A 16452-nucleotide genomic window follows, 5' to 3' on the forward strand; every position below is an offset into this window, starting at 1 on the left:
TATGAATTGGTTGGCACTGATTTCATTAAGTTGGTGAGGCTGCCAATTGGCAAGGGTTGTTGTGGACTTGGTTGTGAATAATATATGATGATCATCCACGATTGTTTTAAAATATTGGCTAAAATACAACTTCGCCTAAAATATTCGTTGAACCAATCAATTATTTGAGGATCACTCTTTCATTTGGTACATATCCAATTCAAATTTAGCAATTAAAGAAATTTACTTCTTTTTTTAGTAGAAAAACAATTTTCCTTTTATCATAACTTACTTTTATTCTCCTTTGCAATGTTGTTAAAATTGAGATATTAAGTAAAATCAGAAGGGATTCAAAAAATCATAAAACGTAAAATCGTAAAGTAAAAAAATCGAAAAAAATCATAAAAACGTAAAAGCGTTTGGAATATTAGTAAAATCGTTTTGATGGGAAAAAAAATCGTAAAAACATAAAATTATAGTGATAAATTGAGATTTTAACAACAATGCTCCTTTGTTAAAGTTTTCATTTTAGAACTTTATCAGGATAGAATAACGTACATGACTACAAGATACGCGTATTAAACATGTTTTATGATTAGGAATGATTTAGTCCCAGCTCAGAGCTCTCTTGCAAGGTGGAACCGTGTCATTTTAGTTTACAATATCCGTTCTGGAGAATTAATGAAATACTTATGTTAAAAACTATAAAGTTAATTTATAGAGGTTACTTTGTTTAGGACATACCATTTACTGCTTTTAATAAGCTTACAAACATTAATTGTATGAAGATAAACATTTTGATAACTGTCCGGGTTTGGGACATCCAAGCATGGGTTTTAGTTTACTAACTTCACTGTTTAGCCGCCAAAAGGGGATGAACCTCAAATGGATTAAACGAAAATGTTGACTTTGCTGCAAATATAACTTTGATAAGCACGCAATTGACATAAGATTATGCAAAAATTAACATCCCAATTCTAATGTTTCTTAATTGGATAAGATCTCCATTTCGCTTTCACAAATTTCCTTAAGAAATCATTTGATTAAATAGTTTTTTTTTTCTTTCTCCTTCTCTTCTATTTCACTTTATGCTTTTTTTTTTGGGCCCATCTATAGAATACGAACCCAATTTTGTCACACTTTTATAGGAACCTGAAAATCTCAGCATGTTAACAGGGTTGGTGACTTTTTGTGGGCTATGCCTTTCACCACTTAAGGGGTATTATTGTATTTGACTCCATGTCTCTTTTGTCGCAGTGACACACCGTGTATGTTGTTTCCTTCCATTTTTATGTCTCTAATTAGAGTAAAACTTAAAGCAACCTTTTTTTCTCTCCGTTCGTTGAAGATGAAGCATTCTTCCACTATAGTTCAAGCAAACCTGCCCACATGATATGCACGAAAACATAGTAAACCAAACATTTTTTCTTGGGTACCCATGAATTTAACATCTGTGTCCCACATGGATTCAGAAAAAGAAAACAAAGCATAATTGACCCTATCCAAACACAAATTATATATTTTAAAATAAGTATCATTATTAAAAAAAATTATCTTAAAAAATCATTTATGTAAACTTTTATTGATACATTAAATTTTGTCCATGCTTTTGGTGCTCAATATGAGAGCATCATTAATTTTAGCAAATACTTAACGCACGTGGAAGTGGGGCGTCACTTGGGAACTTTAATTAGGGTTAGTTGTAACAAACATGCATGATTGAGAAGAAGCCAAGCCGGCCATGGTATATTATATATATATATATATATATATATATATATATATATATATATATATATATATATATATATTATGTTGGTTTGGTCTCTCCAAGAATCCAACTAAATGACAAGTTTGTAGCTTAGGTATAGACTAATGAAGAATCTCAAGAATATTATACCAAATTAGGATTTTACTAATATGAAAAATGTTATCAATGTATGTTTTGACACACTATTTTGTTTAACACTTTACCATTAAGTATGTTTTGCCCTTACGTGAGCGTTGTCAAGAATTGAATTGTTTAGCAATCTCATTTGTTCCAACGCAATTGTCGTGTGACTACTACAAGTGTTTTTCAAATTTTCCTGAAAGATTCTTGGTTACTTTCAGAAAAAACTTTCTCACATACCCTTTCGTTCACTTATTAGTTTTCCGTAAATGCTTGAGATTGGTGTCTATGTAATCACTAGTTGTAATACCAACGCTTTGCACGGGGTATTTGTGAACAAAATGAATGTTGGAGTTTTGAACTTCATCTTCAATTGTAAATTAGCTACCATATACATTTTAATAATAGAATATAGTAACAGGAAGATGATTAGTAAACTCAATGCTAATTAAAATATTGTTATGGATTTAGGTAAAAAAAATTAAAATATTGTTATTTTAATAAATAATTACGGATATATTACTGTTTTGAAACTAATTACGAGTATGTAGCACTCATTCACGTTCAAATTAGGCAAGACAATTCACGCTCAAAGCAGGCGTGAATGCCACATAATTCACGCTCAAATTAGGCATAATTAGTCACGCCCCATGCAGGCATGAATACCTTGGTTATCCAGTCTAATTTGGGCGTGACTCACACCACTATCTTGCTTTTTTTGGGCGTGATTGGCATACTTCTTCCTTATTTAAACACCTATCATCTCTACATTCTACACAACTCTTCTACATCATAAACTCTTACTCTTTGATGCAATCTCACTTGCTTATGCATACTCTGTTTTGTGTTTTTTGTTAATATAGTTAAGAACGAGTTCACATTCTGATTCTGTTTGTATTGTTTTATATTATAATGGTAGTAAAATGGAAGGTCGACGTAGTGTAGTTTTTGAAGGCGAGAAAAGGCCAACACGCTGTTGGATATATGCTCTTTTGGTCACTAAAGTCCTATTGGGCTTCAGTGACACTTGAGCCCATGAGGCTTAGGGTTGAGTTATGTCTAAGACCTAAGCGTATATATTCATAGTTTTCTCCTCTTGTGCCTCCAAGGTGAACAGATCATCAGAAACAAATCAAAGAGGCAGACGTTCATCATCTGAACGAGTGCCCACACACTTCCCCTTCCTCCTCGAGAGATAGTTTGGAAGATCTGCCACAGTCCAGCTTCAAGGAGGTTGTTCGTGCTGCGGCGCTGAGGTGAGCTGTTCGTGAAGAGAAATCCTACAAGGGAAGATTCTACACGAGACCTGCGCACCGAGAGGTAATTGTGAAACAAGGATGATTCGGTAAGCATACCAATGTACTAGGTCCTAAACCGCTTCCGCATAAATCTAAGATTTCCTACAATTGGTATCAGAGCCTTGGTTGTACATTGGTATGTGAATCTAGTTTCACTATTCATGTAATTAGTTTTGCTTCTTGAAATGTGGCACCTAGGGTTCTAGGATTATGGTATGAATCTAGCATGTGTATTTTATAATTCATTTTCATAAAAGTTTAAATTTTAATAGGTAAAAATGCTTTAATCCATGATTAGGGTCTCTCGTGTATTTCTCGATTTGTAACAAGGAGGCTAATCCCATATGATTAGGTTTCATCTTTGCTGTTTTTGTTTATTTTTGGAATTTCTCTGTATTTTTTCAATATTTTGTAAAAGTTCAAGATCGAGAAATCGCGAGGAAGATGCGCAGTCAGCACTGTTGGAGACTTTTCGAGGACTTAACGATCTCGGAATGGGGCGATCTATATATGGTTGGAAAGAGGACGGAAAGACGAACGCAACGGCGGGTGGATCACCGCCATCGGAGGTTCCACGCTCCTCCACAAGCGTCTGAGAGTGGCCTCCACTCTCCGGCAAAGAATGGGAGAGTGAGGGAGCGTCCGGCCACCTTTTTGGGTGGTACCGGCGGCGGTGCACTCTTCTGTACGTGGCGGTCCTTCCCCTGGAGTTTCAGTCTGATTTGACTTCGGGTGACGGCACGGCAGACCTGACGGCTAGAGTTCCTCTTTCGCGTCCTAGGGTTTCTCGCCAAAGGATTGGGTCTTTAGGCTTTGGGCCCATGGAAACCCTAAAGGGGCTTGTGACAAATACTATGGGCTAGGCGAAATTTGAATTCCAAAGTTGTAACATTTTTTTTTATTTTCTTTAAAATAGGAATGTCATGGATTAAAGTAATTATGATTTATTATTTAATGCTTTTATTGATTGGTATAAATTATATGATTGATAACATGCTTTATTGCGATAACATGCCATATAGAATAGGTGGTGCCATATTGTTGCATAACTTGTATGATTGCATGAGCATAATAGCTATTATGTCTTCAGCGACTAGTATGATAGTTATTATGGGATTATTTTGATTTTAAATCATCCTAAGAAATTAATTAATAATTATTATGATTTTTATTAAAAATCTAGATTAATAATTGAATTAATTAATTTTGGATAATTAACATCAAGACAAATAATCGTTATGGAAATTATTTTGATTTCAAATTATCCTCATAAATGATAATTATTATGATTGTTGCAATCTAGATTAATAATTAAGTCAGCTATTTGGATGATTTAAATCTAGAAAAATAATTAGAGAAAATTTCCTAAGAGAATTCTTTTATTTTGCGAGTAATTTGTGGGTTTTCTGAAATTGTCATGGAATAACACACGCTGCATACAACCTTCATGTATCATGATTGTTTGGAGCACACGCTGACGTAAAGTGACCGGATTTCAGGACCTTAATGCTTTCAAAATTATGTTAAGCTTAGTGCACGTTTATCGACGCTCTTACTTATATAGTTTTTGAAATCAAACAAAGGATACTCTCAATTAAATAATTCTTGGAAATTAGAAAATGTTGCTTATGTTGAATGGAAGGAGATTTAAATTAAGAGATTAATTTAATCTTCAAGCGCATTATAGGACCATTAATAAAATAATCATGTAAAGTCCCATCGAATAAGCATGATTGGATTTTATTAGATTGGACTTAAATATCTATGGGAGGAGATTTAAATTAAGAAATTAATTTAACCTCCAGGCGCATTGTGGGCCTATCAATAAAATAATCATGTGAGGCCCCAACGGATAAGCATGATTGGATTTTATTGAGCCTTAATAATTTTAAAATTTTAATAAAGTATTGTACGGCCCATCGTCGATAATACTAAGTTATTAAAGATAATTTTGAAATTAAACAATGAATTCGACTGGGCTTATGAAAATTCTCAAACAAAAATGTTGAATGGGTGAAGGTTTTAAAAATTAATTAATTTTAAAACCTGCGGGCTCCATTTGTGGGTTTATTAGTGAAATGGTTATCGCTGAAGCCCCATCGGATAAGGATAATCAGATTTCACTAGATTAAATCTTAATAATTTCAAAATTTTAGTAAAGTATTGTACGGCCCATCGTCGGCAATGCTTAGACTCTAAGGATAATTTTGAAATTAAACAATGGTTAATTACGTTCAACTTTGGTAAAATTGTTAACCCCCCCCCCCCATTGAGGCTCTGGCAACGGCACTGAAGGCCCAAATAACAATTTTGATTTTTACAAGTGACTTGCCCATCGTAAGCCTTGTAAAGATAAACTGAAGGATTTTTAACAATAAACAAGAGTAGTTATGAGAATCTACTTGCACTTCGTTTGTTTATTGCATTATTTGTTTGTAATTGTGTGCTTTATATGTTTTTCAGAAAATATCTTAGAAATGATTTTGAGTCGAAAACCTCTAGATGGTACCAACTATGAATAAGTGAAAAGCAAATTTTTGATATTATTCTAAAACATGGAAGCTAAAATTTGTCCTGACAATGCGAGGGCCATAGCAACCTGCAGAGAATGCGTCTAAGGAAACTAAGATGCATTTCTCATATTGGGAAAGGGCAGATATGGTAGTTCGCTGCTATATTATTGTCAGTCTTTCCAAATACTTGCAGAAGCAAGTGTACATGATTAAGAGTGGAGTAGAAATGCTTCAGACTCTTAATGACATGTTAGCTGCGTCTAGCAGCTCTGCTAGACAGAATGCAGTCGGTGCAGGTTTTGCTAAGAGTCTTGTTGAATCCAAAGGGAAACCCAAGGGTGGTAACAAGAACAAAATGACTTGGTTATCAGTTGTCAAACCAGTTGCTATGAAGAAGCCGCAAGGCAAGTTCTTCAAGTGCAGACTGAAAGAAAACTTGCCCAAAAGAGATGAAAAGAACCTGACATGGGCATATCAAGGCCTGATCAGTGAATGAATTATTGATTCAGGAATCACTGATTATGTTTGTTACTCTTTGTAGTAGTTCAAACATGGCATGCCTGTTAGCAATGGACATAGATATTTTAAGCTTGAAAATGGGAACTTGTGTCTGCATTTGCAGTAGGACAAGTTATTTATAAGACTATGGTTTTGGGTGACTGTTTGTTTGTTCCAGATTTCAAGAGAAATTCAATTATTGTTAGTTGTTTTGATTAAAACATGGGTTGACAATGCAATTGATTCCTCAGTTACATTTCGAAGTTCATCTTCATCTTGTTTTGTTCTGGTACATTGTTTAAATAGTTTTTATTACCTATGTCCTATACCTTTTTTTTTTTAAATTTGTTATGTTGAATGGAAAGGATGATGAACAAGAATTTTCACCAAAGAAATAAAAGTTTCAAATGAAACAACTTTGGCCTTTGTGATTAAGTCACATTATCTCAAGTAGAAAATATGTTTTAGTTAAAAGAGGGACTGAAAGTTCAAGAATCTTTTAACTAACAGCTACATGTTAGTCCTATTTGGAAGGTAAAATGGCCAAGCAATCCTACAAGGGCCAAAAAGGTTTGCGCAACTATTCAACTGGAACTGGTACATACTAAAGTATGTGGACCACTTAGCGTTCAGACCAGAAGAGGTGATGTGTACTTCATTATATGAATGTTTACTCTGGATTTGGACAGATGAACCAAATGCGCTATACGTCTAAAGCTTTTGGAAATTTCCAAGAGGTTTAAGACTGAGGCAGAAAAGCATGTAGGTGTTCAAATCAAAACACTTTGGTCTACTAAAGTATTTGGCTACCTGTCTGGTAAGTTCAGGTCTTACCTGATTTAAGAGGGGATAGTTTTTGTAACTGTGAACTCTAAGAACGCGTTAGTTGAATGAAGTTGCAGTATGCAAAAATCAAACATTTCTAGACTTGGTGAAGATCATGTTCAGTTATTCATCTTTGCCAATGTTGTTCAAGGGAGATGCCTAAGAGAAGGAAATGTACCTTCTTAACTTGATTCCGTCAAAGTTTGTTGTAAAGACACCTAAAGAATTATAGAAAGGGTGCAAGCCCAGATCAAACCATATTCGGATTTAGGGTGCTATGGCACACGTCCTACAACAGCAGTCAAATGAGATGGAATCTTGTATGGAAGAGTGCATATCTTTTGGCTACCCTAAGAGAACTAGGGATGATTTCTTATTTAGTCTTAAGGACAAGATAATCTAAGTGAGCACTCACATGATTTTCTTAAAGGAGGACTAGATAAGAAATTATAAGCTCTGAAGTTAGGTTATTCTTGATGAGATTTATCTCAGATCAAGAATTTCCAGAATCTCTAGAAGCTTCATCCACTGTTCCCTTGATTGTTCAAGAGGGGATAGATATATCTCTAAGTGAACAAACAAGAGAACCATGATTGGAAATTCAACATGATAATATATAAGTGAAACTAGTAGAAATATTAGTATCACATGGAAAGGAACAATATCAAGGATAAGCAGATCCTCAAGAAATTGAAGATCCATCATTTGACCCACTCTTTGTTTTACCTATAAATACACAAGGTCTAGTGCAGTACATTCGTAGTGGGAGAAAACCTTGTTAACTCTCAAGTTGTTTCTTGTTGAGTGACATTGATCCTACTAGTTACGATAATGCACTAGAAGATGTTGTTGATCAAGTGTTGCTCAGGCTATGAACAATGAGATGAAATACTTGTATTTCAACTCCGTTCGGTCCTAGTAAAGACACTATGAGGGGTAAAACCCACAAGGTGCATGTGGACATAAAAGGCAAAGAGAGGATGGACAGGAAGGTGAAAACCTTCAAAGCTAGCTTGGAGGCAATTTTTTCCAGACGCCACGCTTGAGTCTATCCAGATTCTCTTAGTTGCTATAAGTCTCAATTATGAGATTTCATTTTGGGAGTTGGATGTCAGGATATCTACATACAACAACCAAAAGGGTTTATAGCAAATGGGTAGAACACACACGGTATGCAAGTTGTGAAAGTCTATTTCATAGACTTAAGCAAGCATCTAGGTCTTGAAACATCAGTTTTGATCAGGTTATCAAAATTTTGATTTTGAGAGAACCTTGATGAATGATGTGTATTTGTATGTAAAGCATCCAACGGAAGACAGTAGTTTTTCTGGTACTTTATGTAGATGATATGCTCCTTATTAGAAACAATGTGGAGGTAATATCAAGCATAAAGAGTTGGCTAAGTTAGTGTTTTGGTATGGAAGTACTGGGGAAGCCAATTATATTCTTGGTATAAAACTCTTATGAGGCCGGAAAAATAAGTTGTTGACATCACCTCAGGCTACTTACATTGACAAAACTCTTGCCAAAATTCAACATGAGAATTCTAAGAGAAGAATTATAATTCTCAGATGTGGAATTCATCTTCCTAAGGAGTGACCAAAGACTTCTAAGAAGGAAGAATGCATGAGCAAGATATCTTATGATTTGGCAAAGGTAAACTCACGCATATCATGTTGGGCGTTAAACCAGACATCTGTCACGCAGTGGGAGTAGTGAGATAGTACCATTTTGAACCTAGAGGAATACTAGATTATTGTTAAGCATGTACTCAAGTATCTTTGGAGAACGAGAGATTATATGCTGGTATATTCTAGTGGGAGTCTTGAAAAGCTGAGTTTTCAAAAATTCAGTTATTTCAAGTGGATATTGACTCAAGAAAATCAACCTCGTGCTATGAGTTTTGCACTAAACTCAGATAGCATTAGAGGTGGATCTTGCAGACCCAGTTACTAAGAGTTTGCCTGAACTTGTGTTTGAGAGGCATGTTACTTCTTTGGGTCTTAGGAGGATCCCAGACTTGCATTAAGCAAGTGAGAGTTATTGGTTTCATTGTGCTCTTGGAGTAAGACGATGAAACAATAAAATAATTTTCTGAATTTCATAAATAAGGTTTTATTTATTTATTTTGCGCACTATTTACAAACATAAAGGTCCGGATCAAATTGTGGAGTATATGATCATATGGATACGTTCATGGAGGACATGATCATAGGTTTTCACAATTGATGAATGAAGTCACAACCGTTAAATAAAGTTGGGCACTTTATTCAGGCTGCAATATTTTATGAAATGATTTTGTCCGAATCATTGGTATATTGGTGTGAATTAACATTCACATTGAAAGGATCAAGGAGAGATTTGATTAAGGTTGTTTTTCTGTCATAAGGTATCAAATCTCCAGTTAACTATAGTTATGTGATTGCTCTTAATCCTGAGTTTATTATAAATAGGTAATCAAATAGTTTTCATTCTTTGATTTACCAACGGGTGAGGTTCGATCTATTGACGGCAATAACTCGGTATTTTGGGAGTGAGATTATTTGATTATCGGTATTTATGAGATAAACAACATGGAATTTGTAGGATATGTCCCCTTGATATGTTTTGGTACTTGGATATTAAAGACACTGGCCAGTGCATGTAATCCATTAGAGAAACTATCATAGTCAAGGGAATAAATAATTGATTGAGTTACAGAAAACTTGTCAATCAATTATAGACATTCTACAAAGGGGCGATGCATATTCATGTTATAAAGGTCATTAATCTTGGAGTTCACGTTCGGGCTTTTAGTGGAGTAGCGCCGAATTAGATAATCTTTCAAAGATTATCAGGAGCCTTGATCAATGACAAATGGTAGGTCCCCAGGCTAGCTCGAGACAAGGGATAGGGTATATTATCATATGATGATAGCTTATGGGCTACATGGCCTTGGGTTTACGAACTCAAGTTTGTATCTTAAAGAGCAAGTGGGAGATTGTTGGTTATATGCTCTTTTGGTCACTAAAGTCCTATTGGGCTTCAGTGACACTTGAGCCCATGAGGCTTAGGGTTGAGTTATGTCTAAGACCTAAGCGTATATATTCATAGTTTTCTCCTCTTGTGCCTCCAAGGTGAACAGATCATCAGAAACAAATCAAAGAGGCAGACGTTCATCATCTGAACGAGTGCCCACACACTTCCCCTTCCTCCTCGAGAGATAGTTTGGAAGATCTGCCACAGTCCAGCTTCAAGGAGGTTGTTCGTGCTGCGGCGCTGAGGTGAGCTGTTCGTGAAGAGAAATCCTACAAGGGAAGATTCTACACGAGACCTGCGCACCGAGAGGTAATTGTGAAACAAGGATGATTCGGTAAGCATACCAATGTACTAGGTCCTAAACCGCTTCCGGATAAATCTAAGATTTCCTACACACGCATCATGCGCAACTCAACAGTTAACGAACTACATCAAAAAATTCGTCAAAAATTAGCTCTTGAAGGTAAGCAATCTATCAATGTGGTCATTGCAAGAATATGGTGAGAATCACAATACATTAATATGCAAGTTGTGTGCGATGAAGACGTAGAAATGGTAATTGGAGAATTTTTCAACCAGTTAAGGAAAAAAATTTAGAGTTGTACGTGGATATTACCGAAGCAGAGGATGTTGCTTTACCCATGAGGTCAGTTGGTTTCAATTTTGCACATAATGCATCATCATTTGTTGCTTCAGTTGTTAATCTGTCTATGGAAGGAGAAAATGACCCTGCCTGGGTTATGGAAGACGATAGTGATGATGACGATGAAGAAAATATCGCAATGGAAGATCATCTTCTTGCTGAGGATACTAGTGCTTCGGACCTATGAGTTGCTCCCTGATCTCCCATCTATGTATGAATGGTCTCAGCTTAACTGCCTAGTTATCAGGCCATTTACCTTGAAACGTGTGATCATGAACCCCTTTGATCTTTCTAGGCCTCAATGGTATTGGCTGTCCAAACCAAACTATCTCATGTATCTATCTGGTTGGCAGTACCCAACCGTGTGAAAATATATGACGGGTGTCCTAGCCAACCACAAATATCGCTCTTGTGCAGATGCATCTAAGAAATGATAGTCGCCGTATGGCTGCCAAACCACCTACCAAAAAAATAAAAAATAAACGCACACTAAGTATCTACCACCCAGTCAAAATAATAATAATTAATCCAAAAATATAACATACCTCGTCCCTACATAGCGTGTCTAGAGTCATTATAAAAGTTGGTTCTGTGGTTTAAAGTGGGCTAAACCATTAAACCTGTTGTCCAAATTAAGCATAAAAAGTATTGATAATTTGTAATAAAAAAGATAATGAATGAACATATACAAATGACACATACCGGTGCCCGTAGTGCCACTCCGGTGAGTAAGTTGAGGAAGAGGGGGAGCAATAGGTGGAAATCTGAGCCACACCCATATCTGAAGTAGAATATGGCACCCACCCATGTCTGATCTGTCTGGGTCAGTGAGCTCGTACAACTGTCTAAACAAATGTGCGAGAACAGCCGACCCCCAGTTTTACTATCCAATCTCTCCAAAATCTCCTGCAAGCAATGCAATATATCGACATACAGCAACGCTACCTCCCGATCTGTCGCAAAGGAGTCATGATCCCAACATACGCGAAATGTGCGACTTAGTAAAAAATATAACCTGCTCTGGATGAACAGCAAATGCACCCTAATGAAAAATAGAGTCTATCTAAGTACGAGAGCTTCACATCCCCAAAAGGGAGATCAGCCTCGATTGGAGCATGACTAAATACCTCATGGCATACGGCTCGCCTGTAACATCTGGGCGCTGACGAGGACAGGGATTGATCGCCGGTGCGAAAGGGCATGGACAAGGAGCTGCTCCTGGCAGGCTTCCAGCGACGGGGATACACGAATGAATCGAATCAACACCCGAAAGAGGGATTCCAGAGACTGTGCTGGTATGGGACGGTACAGTTGGATTGGTACTACCTATACTAACAAGATGCATCTACTTTTCGGTAGCCCGGAATGGAAGAACTCCACAGTAAAGCGTGTTTGACTTGGAGCAATTATGGGATGGGTGACCTCCTGGAAAGTTTTACCGGGAAGTGTGCGAGCTGAGTGAGGACAAAGCACGTTGAAAAGTCTCGTGTTAGTGTGTGGGGACAGTCATTGATCATTGCAAGTTGTCAGGCGTTACACCGTCAGTTCAAAGATGTACCTCTAGTGACCACTTTCCCGTCAGTCGGCAATCCCGAGATAATCGTCACATCTTGCAACGTGATGGTCATCTTGTAACACCCTGTGTATACCCGGTTTGTTATCATGTCATCGTATTAAGCAACGCTTAGTTAAAATGCGGAATAACTTTTTCTTTTCAATTATGGCGTCATTATTATTAACTAAGTTGATTACTTAATCACTCTCAAAATGTTGCTTGTATGTAATTACAAATAAACAGCTAACTACACTGAATAACCTCATAACATAAATAGGTGAGTATCTAAGTCACGGAACTACAACACGTAGTCCGGACCATATTCCTGATACATTAATATAACTCACATTTAAAATAAGACATAGTCAATCAATGTGGCATGGACAACCCCCCATGCTCACCAAATAAGACAACAAGACCAACAGAGTCTCAGCAACAAAACCATAATAATAACATAAAGTATGTCAGCAGCCAAGCATAAAAGTATAACAGCAGGCCTTTCACATCAGCTCCGGCCTCCTGCCGCCCAAGGTCTCAACCCCCGAGTTACCTGAACCTGAAAATGTGCCCCAAATGTGTGGTGCGATCTCTAAACAGAAATCTCAGTAAGGCAAGGCGTCCTCAAGGATTTATCCACCACAAGCTCACTTACATGTGCAATATAAGTTCCAAAAGCAGTAATATAATATATGTTCCAGAACCAGTGCAATGCAGCAGAATAATCATGTCATGTGTGTCAACTATTCTACTGGCCAGAGAAATGCAGGATTTACATACGTCTATTACTTACATTAGTGCAAGTCACTACTTACACACCCACTCACAGAATCACCCTATGGCATGTCTCATACATACACAGGCTTACCGTCTATGTGGAACAACACATGTATATTATAAGCACTTGCACATAACAGCTCACAGCATTTCAAAATCAATACATAAAAACACATCATGCATATAAACCATTCCCCCATGGGGTATGGTGGAACCAGCAATGGCTAAACCGAGGACACGAAAGCTTACCTCGCAAGCTAACTATCCAAACAAGAGTCCAACCAGCTCAAACTCCACAAACAGCAGAATCAAAATCTGTTTTAGATCAGCAATCATATCAACAATCATAATCTACAAGCATATAACATAAAGACAACGCTTTCCTTTTACGTTTCATGTATTTAGGCTTCTCATAAAGCCATAAGCCCTTAATCACTTTGATTCTGACTTAGATTAATTATGCCAGAGGTTCACTTAACCAAACATGGGTTCATGAACCCATAATACATTTCTGTCAGAACAGAACCGTCACTGTCTCGAAATTCCCAGAATATCCGGATATTTGTCGAGGTCATATCCGGACATCTCCAACCCCATATCCGGATATTTCGCGACAAAATGTAGTTTCTGCATTTCGCGAGATATCACTCTCAAGGTTCCATTTTTAACACTTTAGAATGTTAAAGCATGCATCTTTAAGCCCCTTTAGACCAGTTATCATGTTGGTTACTTGTTCATCTTATTAAGCATGCCAAGGCTTGATATTTATCAAAGAAACTCATGCTTCAAGTTGAGAAATGCATACCAAGCTTCCAAGACAGGGGAAAGGCAGTGGCTTGGAGCTCCCAATGTCACTCCACAGTGCAGCAACACCAAGCCACGAATTTGGCACCTCAAAGATGGTTATTTCCCTTCAAAGATCACTCCTTGAAGCTCCAAAAGCCAAGACAATGGCTTCCACAACACCCAATCAAAGTGGCAGCCCCAAACCACCACTAAGTAAAGAACAAAACGCAGAAAATGGCCGACTCTACCCTCACAAAACACTCTATTAAGTGTTTACAATGTATAAAAGAGAAGAATCAATGGAAAAAAGAGGTGACTTGAGAGGTTTAACATGCAAGAATGACCACGGAAGAGGGTGGCAGCAGCACACACTCAGAACCCACGTAGAGAGGCTGATTATGGCCTAGGGTTTTGTGCAAAAGGAGTATATATAGGCGATTTAAGTTTAAGCACACTGTATTAGCACTAATAGCTACGCTTAACATTTTAATCACAAACTTTGGATTCTGAACCTAGACATTTTTCTAAGATTTTTCATATTTCTATTTTATTTTTCGCAGCACTTTTTCGGTACGCGCTTTTACTTAGCCAGTATCTGTTCTGACACCAAATCTCATTATTTTAACTTGAAACTTGTTATGCTCGCCCTATATATTATTCTAGTGACATATACATAATTTTCATAATTTTCTGAGATACTTCATCGATACGCCTTTATATCGTGAGGCAGAATCGGTATCTGCACTTTTCGTCAGAAAAGAGACTTTCCACATTATTAACCAACTACCATAATTATTTAAGCCTTCTCATAGTTATTAGGGTCAATTATGGAATTATCTCATTAATCTTATAATTAATTAATTAAATTCCTTAATAAAAGGTGCGGGTTCTTACACATCTCGCCCTACGTCATGTGAAAATTATGTGTCTCTAGTCTCCACCTCTCTACCAGAGCACTGATCAGCTTTGGATCAATCTAAAATAAATGCAGACAAAAAATAAAAATAAACGAAACTGTCAAGTACACTAATTTTTTCACATTTGTTATTAAAATTAAAATATTCTAATCAATTACTTTCTTATATGCATATCTGAATATGTCGCATGCGTACGACATGCAGGAAGCCAGCCTGTGACAGGTAGTCTGCCACAATGTCGGGAATATCGTCAGGAGATGGTTCCCCTGCATCCTATTGCGTCTATTCTTGCACTGGCGAACCTTCTCTTCGTTCCTCATAGCCTGTGAAACATGTGTGCGCTGCGTGCGCCTTCGAAGTACTCCCCACCTGTATGGTCCTGGAAGCACGTGTGTCGTGGGATCCGAAGGCTCGAGCTCGGTATCAGATGTAGACCGAGGTGACTTGAAAATGACGAGTCAGCCATAATAATGTACTATACACAATTACAAATTAATTGGTATCATTAATTTCATTTTCAAATAATTTACATGCCTAAACCAAGGGTTAAAATATATATTAAATTACATGTATAAAATATTCCTAGGTCACTACCAATTTGTAGGTCTCAAACATATTCATAAGTCACTAATATATTTCTAAGTCACTAATATATTCAAAAGTCACTAACATATTCTTAGGACACTAGTTTAACATATTCCTAGGTCATTAGAATAACATATTATATGTACAAATTCCTAGGTCACTAGTATAACATATCTACTGCTGTATTTAAAAAATAAATATACCAGATATGAAGACTTATTTGTCTGACAGGGCTTCGCTGCACAAAAATCTAGAGAGAAGTCATAGAACAATTTTAGAGAGAAGGTAGAGAAAATGTATGAAAGTGAAAATTTTGGGATTTATATAGGCCAAGGCATTCATGCCTGGCCCGGGCATGACTAATCACGTCTAATTTGGGCATGAATTATGTGCAATTCACACATGCTTTGGACGTGAATTGTCTTGTCCATTTTAGGCATGAATAAATGCTACATACTCGTAATTAGTTTTAAAATAATTTTAAAATAGAAATATTTTAATTTTTTTTTAATAGCAAATATTTTAATTTTTTTCTTATGGATTTATAGTTTTTTTTAAAAAACAAATAGTAAGAGACGTAAATAGATGCAGTGTTGAGAGAATAACTTTTGATTTAATGTGGCTAATATTATTTAGGAGGAGACAAGGTGCATAAAAGAGAATAATGACTTTTACACATTAGACAAAGAAAAGCTATGATGTTTTTTTTTTCTTTTAAGTACAAAAAGCTATGATTTTGAATGACAAGGAAACAGAGAAATGGTGAGTAGAATTTTTAGACAGTAGGCAAATTGTCGTTTACATTAGATGGATAGTTAACTTGCAATGCATTTTGGTGACAATGCCTATTTATAGGTAAAAAAATTAATATATTATTTTTTAAATAAAAAATTATGAATTTATGACAATTTTGAAAATATCACGTTCAATTTGGACGTCACAAATCACGTCTAAATTGGGTGTCACTCAAGAAGCAATCACGCCCAATTTAAGCGTCACTCATCAGGTGTTGACACGTGTCATATTTTTTTTCCAAAAAAAGAGTTAACAATTTAATCGTAAAACTTCTGAAGGCCATAACTTTTGACTCATGGTATCCAAATCAGGTAATTCTTTTTTGATTCCACATAACTTTTCGAAATCTACGCAATAACATCTCATTTGACATAT

Source organism: Gastrolobium bilobum, unplaced genomic scaffold (genome assembly GCF_033153095.1).
Source record: "Gastrolobium bilobum isolate Gb01-03AN ecotype WA unplaced genomic scaffold, APGP_CSIRO_Gbil_v1 utg16668, whole genome shotgun sequence".
Lineage (NCBI taxonomy): Eukaryota > Viridiplantae > Streptophyta > Magnoliopsida > Fabales > Fabaceae > Gastrolobium > Gastrolobium bilobum.